Source organism: Saimiri boliviensis, chromosome 21 (genome assembly GCF_048565385.1).
Source record: "Saimiri boliviensis isolate mSaiBol1 chromosome 21, mSaiBol1.pri, whole genome shotgun sequence".
In the NCBI taxonomy this organism is placed as follows: domain Eukaryota; kingdom Metazoa; phylum Chordata; class Mammalia; order Primates; family Cebidae; genus Saimiri; species Saimiri boliviensis.
In genome coordinates this window covers 6,800,342-6,811,407 of record NC_133469.1, presented here as the reverse complement: position 1 = coordinate 6,811,407, position 11,066 = coordinate 6,800,342, and the positions used below count along the sequence as shown (strand labels likewise).

At 48.1% G+C, this 11,066-nt stretch overlaps 1 non-coding gene across 1 annotated transcript; it reads left to right on the top strand.

Moving 5' to 3' along the window:
- The first annotated feature begins 1,041 nt into the window (after positions 1-1,041).
- Positions 1,042-1,183, top strand: LOC120361505 (U4 spliceosomal RNA). Its single transcript, XR_005577691.1, has one exon. It is a non-coding gene; the product is annotated as a U4 spliceosomal RNA (small nuclear RNA).
- The last annotated feature ends 9,883 nt before the right edge of the window (positions 1,184-11,066 follow it).

Sequence of the window (11,066 nt, the reverse complement as noted above, 5' to 3'; positions counted from 1 at the left end):
TACGTTCAGGGCTATAAATTTCCCTCTAAGTGTTGCCTTCATTACATCTCACAGACTTTGATAGGTCATATTTTTATTTTCCTTAAAATAGTTTACAATTTCTCTTGAGATTTCTTTGACCCATGTGGCATTTAACAGTGTGTTATTTAATCTCCAAAATCCAGCTTTTGTTATTGATTTCTAGTTTAGTTCCATGGTGGTCTGAAAGCATACTTTCTGTGATTTATATTCTTTCAAATTTGCTAAGGTGTGTTTTATGGCCCCGAATGTCTAGCTTGGTTAATGTCCCACGTGTGCTTGAGAACATGTATTTAGCTGTTGTTGTGTGAAGTCTTCTATAAATGTCAATTAGATCCAGTTGATTGATAGTGCTCTTTAGCTCAACTATGTCCTTATGATTTTGTGTCTGCTGGATCTGTCAATTACTGAGAGAGGTGTGCTAAAGTCTCCAACTTTAATAGTGGATTTGTCTATTTCTCATTGCAGTTCTTTGAGTATTGCCTCTTGTATTTGGATGCTCTGTTGTTAGGTGTATACACATCAAGGATTCTAATGTATTTGTGAAGGACAAACCCTTTTATCATTATGCAATGGCTGTCTTTATCCATAATTTTTTTCCCTGTACTAAAGTCTGCATCGCCCCAAATTAATATAGCTACTGAAGCTGTATTTTGATCAGTTTTAGAAGCATGGCATATCTTTCTCCATCCTTTCACTTGTAACATGTATATCTTTACATTTAAAATACGTTTCTTGCAGCTAATATATAGCTGGGTTTTCAAGCTTTTAAAATCTGCTCCAATAGTATCTTATTTATTTATTTATTTTAAGCAAATATATTCTTCTTCTCTTCCTCCCTCCCTTCCTTCCTTCTTTTCTGGAGGTCTCTCTCTGTCACCCAGACTGGAATGCACTGGCATGATTATAGCTCACTGTAGCCACCAACTCCTGGGATCAAGTAATCCTCCCACCTCAGCCTCATGAGTAGCTGGGACTATAGGTGAAGGCCACCACGCCCAACTAATACAAAAGCTTTTTTGCAGCTTTGTGCAGTGTCAGTATCATAGCCAATTAGGTGTTCTCTGAGGCACAATTATTGCTAATTGAAAACTTTTCCCAATACCCTGCCATGACAACTTGCATTATAGTTGGCATTGGCAGTTTTTGAGAGTCTCTATGGAGACTGAATTTAAAAATAAATAAATAAATAAACATTAAAATTTAAAAAAAAAAAACTTTTTTGTAGAGATGGGGTCTTGCTGTGTTGTGTAGACTTATCTTAAACTCCTGGCCTCAGGCAGTCCCCTTTCCTTCATTTCCCAAGGTGCTGGGATTACAGGCAAGAGCCACCAAGCATATCTGCTTCTATTATTAATTACCCTCTTTCTCTGCCTTTTCCAGTTTTAACTGAGCATCTTCTTTTATTTCATTTTCTGATTTGCATTAGTATATCAATTATATTTCTTTTTAAAAAATTAGTGATTTCCCTTTTTACAAATTATGCATCCATAAAAAAATATACATTTACAACTAATCTAAGTTGACTTTGAAAGAATGCTGCATCATGTCATGGGTAGTGAAGGCATCGTTTCTTCATAACATAAGTTTCCAAATTCTTCCCTCCCTCCTTGTAATACCTCTGTCATTCATTTCAATTATCTGTACGTTATGATCACCCAGCACATTGTAGCTATTATCAGTTTTAACTGTGGTCTATTTAACAAATTAAGAATAAGAAAATAGAATATTTTATTTTACTTTCATTATTTCTCTGATGTGCTTTGTTTTTTAATGTAAGTCTGTGTTTCTGACCTATATAATTTTCTTTCTCTTTGAAGAATGTCTTTTACCATTTATTGAAGGGCATTTCTACTGGTGACTAACTCAGTTTTTGTCTGTCTGGAAAAATATTTCTCCTTCCCTTTTGAAGAATACTTGTGCTAAATACAGAAATCTGAGGTGGTGGGTTTTGTGTCCAACACTTTAAATATTTCACTCAAATTTCTTCTTGCTTGCATTGTTTCTGATGAGAAGTCTGTCATAATTCTTGGATAAGGTTTTTGTTCATTTGTTTTGCATCCCCTCCAATTTATTTTAAGATTTTCTTTTGGTCTTAGGTTTTCTGCAGCTTGAATTTAATACACTCAGGTGTATGTCTTTGGTATTTATCCTGCTTACAGTTCTCTGAGCTCCCTGGATCTGTTATTACTTTTGGAAAATTCTCAGAAATGTTTCAAATATTTCTTATTCTTATTCCCTCACCTCTCTCTCTTTTTTATCTTTTAGTTATCCCCATTACACACCCACACCTCCTTTTGTAATTGTCACATGGTTCTTGTGTGCTATTTATTGTATTTTTGTACATGTTCCTCTTTGTGTTTCAGTGTGTGAAGTGTTTATTGACGCATATTCAAGCTTGTGAATGCTTTCTTTGACTCTGTCTAGTCTACTTAAATAGCCCATCAAAGGTGCTTTTTTATTTCTGTTAAGGTGTTTTGATTTTTATCATTTCCTTTTGATTCTTAGAATTTTCATCTCTGCTTACATCACCTACCTGTTCTTGGGTGTTGTATACTCTCTCCACTAGAACCCATAACATTTTAGCTACAGTTATTTTAAATTCTTCCAGGCACGGTGGCACACGCCTGTAATTTCAGCACTTTGGGAGGCTGAGGTGGGTGGATCCTGAGTTCAAGAGATCGAGACCATCCTGGTCAACATGGTGAAACCCCATCTTTACTAAAAACGCAAAAATTAGCTGGGCGTGGTGGCGTGTGCCTGTAATCCCAGCTACTCAGGAGACTGAGGCAGGAGAATTGCTTGAACCCAGGAGGCAGAGGTTATAGTGAGTCGAGATTGCACTGCTATGCTCTAGCCTGGTGACAGAGTGAGACTCTATCTAAAAAAAAAAAAAAAAAAAAAAAAAATTCACCGCCTGATGATTCCAACCTCTGCGCCATATGTGAGTTCTGAGTTGGGTCTTGGTGCTTGTTCCCTCTCTTCTTACTGTGCTTTTCCGTGTGTCCTGGCATGTCTTTGCAATGTTTTGCTGAAAGCTGGAAGTGCTATCTCTGGCAATAAGAGCTTTCTCTCTTTATCTCTGGCAATAAGGGTCCAGGCTTTTGGAATGAGATTTCATGTTAATCTGCCAAGGAGCTGGGTTGTGTTTCAGGTTTGCTGATGCCAGATGCTGAGGTTCCTCGTTTGTTGTTTTGAGGTTTCCCTAAAAACTCCTTCTTAAATAGAGTCTATATTTTACAGCTCTACCAGTCACAACGTGTTTGGGGCAGGAGAAGTGTCATATAATACTATGATTAAACTTCACTATTTCTCATGGGCCTGAGTTCTTGAGCTGTGTCCTTTAATAGTGCTGTGCAGTCTTTTTATTCTTCCTTTCCTGAAAGAGGAAGGCCAGAGGTCAGATAAGGCTGTGGTCAAATTGCTTTCCTTGGGGGCAGACTTTCGTTCCCAGGACAGAACCCTCTGGGCGTATTTTCAAGCGATCACTTTTCTCCTTTCCTTTCCTGAGGCTTGAAGTCATTTTTGTACCATCTTCAGATCTTTACCCTGAGACGCTAGGGCTCCTAGAGGTAAACTCTACAAAATCCTGGTCCCCTATGCGTTTTTAACTCTCCAACTAGTCCACACTAAGCCACCAGCAATTCACCAATTCCTAGTTTGGTGTTTCTACAAATTTCTGGCTCCAGCCGCTTTGCACAAGCAAGCTGATTTTAGCTGTGACTTTCTGCACCAGCCTGTCTCTCTCTCTAGGTGTCTGGGTGAGAGTTTGCCCTGGGATATCAACTCTTTGATAGGTCTAGGTAAAGCTCTTCTCTCTCTCTTTTGATCTTTTTCTCTCCTTTTTTCTTTCTTCAGGCTCTCCCTCTGTCAGCTAGGCTGGCGTGCAGTTCACCACAGCCTTGATCAGCAGGCTCAGGCTGTTCTCCCACCGAGCTTCCCAAGTAGCTAGGACTGCAGGCATGTGCCACCACACCTGGGCTATTTTATTATTATATTTTTTGTAAAGATGGGATCTCACAATGTTGTCCAGGCTGGTCTTAAATTACCAGGTGCAAGCGATCCACCTATCTCTGCCTCTCAAAATGCTGGGAATACAGGCACGAGCCACCGCACCCAGCTAAGTAAAGTTGTTGGTTTTCATTTTTCTCCATTTTTGTTTTCTTTGTGAGCTCAGGAATGATAACTTCCAAGCTCTATTTGTGTTGGAGATGAAGCCTGAAGTCTCTCAATATATTTTAAGAGGCAGCAAATGTAATTATGCCGGCCCTCTGCTAGGCGGACAGTGATGCTGACAACCGGCTGGGGTTGGTTGTCAGAGACGTGCCTTCCCCCATCCTTTCTTCCTGGTCTGATGGCAGCATCAGGACAGACTGCCTGCGAACATAATTAGCAAATGCGTTGTCTGCTGGCTGATGAGGACGTGGTACTAAACCTTTCTCTAGGCATGATTCTGTCCTAGTGATTCCTCCACCCGGGCCAGGCATCAGCATTAATGAAAGGCTGCAGGACCTGTCCTCGCTGTGTCTGTCTGTGACCCTATGGGTGTGATGAGAGGTGGATGGCTTCAGTAAGTCTCTCCTAGGTCTGCCAGACTGGGTCGGCAGTTGAATCGCACATGGGCATGTCAGGAGGAAGCTGGGCTGGCGACTGTGAGGTGGATCCCAGGAGCCAGCCCGTGAATGCCCCATGCCCACCCCTCCCTGGGCTCCTTTCAGCTCCCTGACCCTGTCCAGAGCAGCCCGGCCCCTCACCCGCAGACCCGCAGGGCTGCAGCCTCTGCCCAGTGATCCCCTGGGCTCCTCCCTGCTCCCTGACCCTGTCCAGGGCAGCCTGGCCCCTCACTCGTAGACCCGCGGGGCTGCAGCCTCTGCCCAGCACTCCCTGCAGCTCACACCTTCCTACTCCCATTTCCTGAGCAGCAGCCAGGGACACCCCTAAGAAAAAAAGGTTGGATGATGCTTCTCACATTCCCCCAATAAATCCCAAGCCCCGTCCCCACCCACGAGGTCCCACTCTCCTAACCCTTCTAGCTGGCTGTCCTCCTGTGCTCACGCGTGGGAGCACCCGGCTCCCTTCCTGCTTCTCACCTCTGCAGACGTGGTCCTGGCTGGCCTCTGCTGGAACACCCCGTGTACTCCTCACCCCCGATCCGGGTAGCTCTCTACTCCCACAGCCCTCTGCAGGGAGCCCTTCCCTCTCAACCGTGCTGGAGAAGGCGCCACTGTCCCCCTGAACCAGGCCTGTCTCTGCCTTGACCCTGTTGCCTCGCCCTGTTGGGACCACCTACCTGACCTGTGCACCTTGGGAAGCAGGAAATGTGCCCCGATTCATCCAGCGTCAGATGGGCCCCAGCACAGCCTGGATCTAGGGGTGGACCCTCCTAAGGCTGGGTCCTCTGTGACCACACAGGCCGCGTGACCTGGAGCCGACCCGCTCTGTAGTTATGTTTACTTATCTTCTCATTTATTTTCTCTTCCTCTTTTCCTGCTGAAAATCAGTGTCTGTGCTGCCCCTCTCTGTGGCTCAGCACCTGCAGCCGCCTCTGGCGCGGGCAGGCCTTCCGATGCGTTTGCGGAGTAAGCGAAGGAAGCCGGGAAGCTCTGCTGTTGGTGTCGAAGCTGAAAGGAGGACAAGATCCCGGACTTCGGAGGCGGTGGGGCCTCCCGCTTCCTGCAGGTACCTCCAGGCTCCCAGCCCCAGCTGTCTTGAGACCACAGGCCTGAGGAGGCGGGAGACGGAGGGCGAGATTCTGGGTGGGGGCAGGGGGAAGGGCAGGGAAGAATGTTAAACTAATAAAAACCCCTTTTACATTTGCGGCTGTAAAACTTTATAGAGATTTCTCAACACATGACAGGAATAATAACCAGGCTTTCTTTTCAGTAATTGCCAAAACCACAACACCAGTGAGGCCTTTTGCAAGCAGGATAATCCCTGGGCGTCCGGCCCCGGGCAGGGGGCCCGAGGAGAAGCAGCTCAGTGTAAAGTCTGGCCTGGGAATCGGGGACCCACCCCACCTTCGCCTGGGCCAGGGGACAAGGCCAGGCTGCCAGCTGCTAGGTGCACAGCAACCCCCAGCGGCAGGAGGAAATTTCTCTGCCGATTCTAGAACTTTCTCTTTCCCGGGCGGGCGACCTGGGGGTGATCCAAGATGATCTCATGCCTCATTGTGGATTCGATTCTGCCGCCCCTTGGCTGTGGGAAGCTGGCGAGCCCCCTCCCAGATCTAGGACTAGGCCCTCTGAGTTGTTTAAGGGAGGAGGGTGCCGCGTCATTGAGCTCAGCGTCACAAGCTTGTCCCGGACCGGGGGCTGGTGCCTCTACCATGCCCTGGAGGAAGCTGGAGGCTCCTTCATGATACCGAGACGCAGGGTTCCCTCCCCACCCCCGGGATGTTTCAGGCTGACGTCTGAAGTTTCCTGTCTCCCAACCATCCACCCGGCAGCCCTCTGCACCCGAGAGAAACTGACAATGGCTCAGAAGCCTCTGCAGACGACCCACAGTGGCCTTATGCTGTGCGCACCAGCCTCTCCTACCTGCTTCTGCCTCGGCTGTACGATGTGACCCGGGCCTCAGCCGTGAGACCCTCTGCGTCCTCAGTTCGGAGCCCACGGGTGGTGTCTCCAGGACTGAACCTTGGGCCGCGTGCAGGGCAGGCTGAAGGGGCGCTGTCCAGGTGCACACGCAGGGCTCTGGCTTCCCGGACAGTCCTGGAGGGCTCTGAGCGGCTGGGGAGGAGGACTTTAGCGGAGTCTGGCTGGGAGGTGAAGGGCTGGCAGCAGGGGTGAACCCCGTTTAGCTGGGCTGTCTGACGGGCAGTGGGGTGCCGGGGTCTGGAGCCCAGGATGTGGACTTGAGTCATAGTTACAGGAGAGTAGCGAGGGGTCAGGAGGGGCTGCAGGCTGGGAGTGGGTGGGGACCAGTCTGGGATGCGGCCCCGGAGGTCAGGCCAGAGGAGGCAGGGCAGGGCTGGGCCAGAGGACGATGCTCCCTCCTCTCCTCCTCCATCCCACCTTCCCCTCCCTGCTGCCCCCCAGATTAGACCGCTTTCTTAGAATTTCTCTAGTTGACGGGCTCACTGTGGAAGGGCACATGTGAGTGTCTCAGCTTGCTCTTTGGCCCCACTTTCATTTTCAGCTCCCAAAATGTCCCAGGTGGTCTCTTTGCCTGGCTGCCTGGCTCAGCAGGTGATCATTGGTGCCGATACCCAGGTGTGATCCTCTCCCTACCAAAAGACGTAGGCCTTCGCTTATACAAGGATAAGAATGCTGATTTCACCGCGGAGACAAAGCGAGTAAGGGTGAACCTGTCAGCCTTTAGCATGCTGCCTAGTGTACATGAAGAGCCCAGCAAATTGTACACAATTGACTATTAGTTGTCATTTTAACTGTGGTAAGAAACACAAAATGTAGCATTTACAGTTAGTGATACCGAGCACATGCACACAATTGTGTAACCAAGACCACTCTCTGATTCCAGGACATTCACATCATCCCCAAAAGAAAACCCATGTCCACCAGCAATCATCTGGCATTCTCTCTCCTGCCAGCCACCACGAAACTACTCTTGTCTGGATAGATGTGTTGCTCTGGACTTTTCATATCACTGGGCTCATCAATAAATGGTCTTTTGTGTCTGGCGACTTCCACTCAGCATCACGTTTTCAAGGTTCGCCCGGATTGCGGCAGGTGTCAGCGCTGATGTGACTGAAGCGTGGTCCATTGTGTGGACGGACCTGCAGGCTGTTTATCCAGCCATCGGCTGATGGACAGCTGGGCTCTTTCCACCTACTGGCTATTAGGAATAACGCTGTGATGAATATTTATGTACAAAAGTTTTTCAGTTCTAATTTACACGTCACAAGGATGGTGTGTTCAGTGGAGGATGTAGAACATTTTATCCCAGACCTACTAGCTGTCCTTCCCGGCTCTAAGTCCAGTCAATTCTGCGCCATAACTGCAGATTTTTCACACGTGACACATAAAAAGGCTTCAAACCCAGAGACAAACCGAGAAGTGGCAGTGGGGCTGTGAGCCGCCTCTCCGTGTGAGGTGAATTTCCCTCCCTCCCCATTTCCTGACGCCTGTCTTCCCGTTTGTCCTTGCCTCATGTTTGCCAGAGAACATGGTTCAAGCACAGACTCATTGTGGGACTTTGCAGAGGAGACGCGAGGAGGCACTCCATCATCCGCCGCAACGGACGAAAGGGAGCTAATCCTTCTTGTGTTCTCATAAACATCAGGTTCACAATAGCTCTCCTATTTGTCCAGAAGAACCACGGTGCTGTGTGCCCCCTCCTTCACACAGCATCCGGTCCGCTTTGTCAGAGCCTGCAAGGGGCTCATTTTCCTTACCCACACATAGGTGCTGATAAAACATTCATAGGTGTCACCTCCCTGCAAGCAGCAGACTCCAGTAGCGCTGTGTGAATCAGAGAGGGGCACTGCCGAATACAGAAACACCACATGGTTACAACGTAAATAAAACCCACTGAGGTGCCGAAACTCAAGACCAGAATTTGTCTTTCAAACTGCTTAAAGCCATAGGCCACAAACACCGCCACCCACTAGTTTAAATCAAGGTGCCTCATTCTTTCCCGTGACATCTGCAATTAACACAACAATTAGCACCCAGACCCTAAGTCCCCACCTCACTAAAGTCCTAGGGTCTTTGTCTTCGTTTTTTTTTCTGTTTGTTTTGTTTTTGTTTTTTAGAAAAATCAAACTTTTATTTTACTTATTTTATTTTATAAAATTTTCCGTAAGTTATTGGGGTGTAGGTGGTACTTGGTTGCATGAGTAGGTTCTTTAGTGGAGATTTGTGAGATCCTGGCGCGCCCACCCCCCGAGCAGTACGCACTGCGCCCTGTTCGTTGTCTTTTATCCGTCATCCCCCATCCTTCCCCCTGAGTCCCGGAAGTCCACTGTGTCATTCTTCTGCCTTTGTACCCTCAGAGCTTGGCGCCCACATCTCAGTGAGAACATACAATGTTTGATTTTCCATTCCTAAGTCACTTCACTTAGAAGAATAGTCTCCAGTCTCAGCCAGGTCGCTGCAAATGCCGTTAATTTTGCTGTGTGTCTATATATGTATCCACCACAGTTCCTTAATCCACTCCTTGATGGGTGGGCATTTGGGTTCCACGATTTTGTAGTTGTGAATCGTGCTGCTGTGCACATACTTGTGCAAATATCTTTTTTGGATGACTTCTTTTCCTCCGGGTAGATACTCCGTAGTGGGATTGCTGGATCAAATGGTAGATCTGCTTTGAATGGTCCAGGCTTTGCGTGAATGAAGCCTCTGTGGCGGGAGGAGGGCTGTTCTTTGCTGTTATGTCTTTTTTCTGGACAGTGACCTGCATTGCCGTTGCTCTGGTTCCTGCATTCCAGCACAGCTCGTTTTTAATTTTTTTTTTTTTTTTTTTTTTTTTAGAAGGAGTCTTGCTCTGTCGTTCAGGTTGGAGTGCTATAGTGCAATCTTGGCTCACTGCAGCCTCCACCTCCCGGGTTCAAGCATGTTTCTACCTCAGCCTCCCAAGTAGCTGGGATTACAGACACCCACCACCATGCCCCACTATTTTTTTTTTTTTTTTTTTTTTTTTGTAATTTTAGTAGAGACGGAGTCTCACCATCTTGGCCAGGCTGGTCTTGAACTCCTGACCTCCTGATCCACCCTCCTTGGCCTCCCAAAGTGCTGGGATTACAGGTGTGAGTCGCCGTGCCTGGCCCCAGCACAGCTGGGTTTTTAGCCTCTCCACCTGCTGCTGACATTTCCCGTGCTTCCCACCGCTCGGCCTGCGTGTTTGCAGGTGGGACCCCCCCCACTCCTTCTCTCTCCTGCTCTCCCCTGAGGGCCCAGTGCTTGCTTCCTTCATCTCCTCTCCAGTCTGCCCTTGCGTTCTGCTCTATTGATAGAGCCCCCTTCCAGGAGTTGAGGTCTTCCCCAGGCATCTGGCTTTCAACCAGATGTGTTCGCCCTCACCTCACTGAGCCAAGAATGCTAAGAGCAGAGGTCCCCACCTTCTGTGGAGCTGCACCAGCCACATGACCAGCCTTGACCTGTGGGTGACCTTCGGGGCTCCCCTCTGGTGTGTCTCACCTCCTGACCCCCACTTTTCCAGGGCCTGTGCCTGTGGATCAGGCACATTTGCAGCCCACGAATGAGGCAATTGTGTCCCCAGGAAGCCCCACCCTCCCCATCAGGAGTTAATTCGATATTTGTCAAGCTTATCCCGACACCTGGAAGGGGCTCTGTGGTGTCTTTGCTTGGATGCTGTTGGTGATTTCTTGGGGACACTGTTCCCTTGGGGTCTGTCCTTGGGGCTGGATCTTTAAGTTCCTAACTCTCTTGCTCTGTTGATTTCTTTGAGTCCCATTTGAGCCAGTCCTACTTGCCCCTAAAATGTCACTCCCAACTCTGCTTTGGGTCCTGCCTTGAAGGGAAGCTAAATGTGACCCATCTCCTCCTTACATTCAGGTTTCCCCTTAGGGGGCCCCTCTTTGTTTATATCAGAACCTGGTGCTCACCCAGTTTTCCTTCTGCTGCCCTAAAGCTAAAATCTTTCTCTGCTCATCCCAAGGCCCTGGCAGTGTCTATCTATCTCTCTGCTCCCTGAGGGTCTCAGTGTTCCTGGGCTGTCTTGTCAGCAAGCTGACGCCTTTCTGTCCTGACTCTGGGGAAGGTTTTCTGTCCTGGCTCTGGGGAAGGTTTTCCGTCCTGGCTCTGGGGAAGGTTTTCTGTCCTGGCTCTGGGACTAACCATGAACTCCATCTCCATTGCTGTAGCCCCTCCATAACTCCTCTTAACTCCATGTACTAAAATGCTCACTAGACTTTCATAATTAAAACTCAGGACCCATGGCCGGGAGTGGCAGCTCATACCTGTAATCCCAACACTTTGGAAGGCCGAGGCAGGTGGATCACCTGAGGTCAGGAGTTGGAGACCAGCCTGACCAGCATGGAGAAACCCTGTCTCTACTAAAAACACAAAAATTAGTCAGGCGTGGTGGCACATGCCTGTAATCCCAGTTACTCAGGAGGCTGAGGCAGG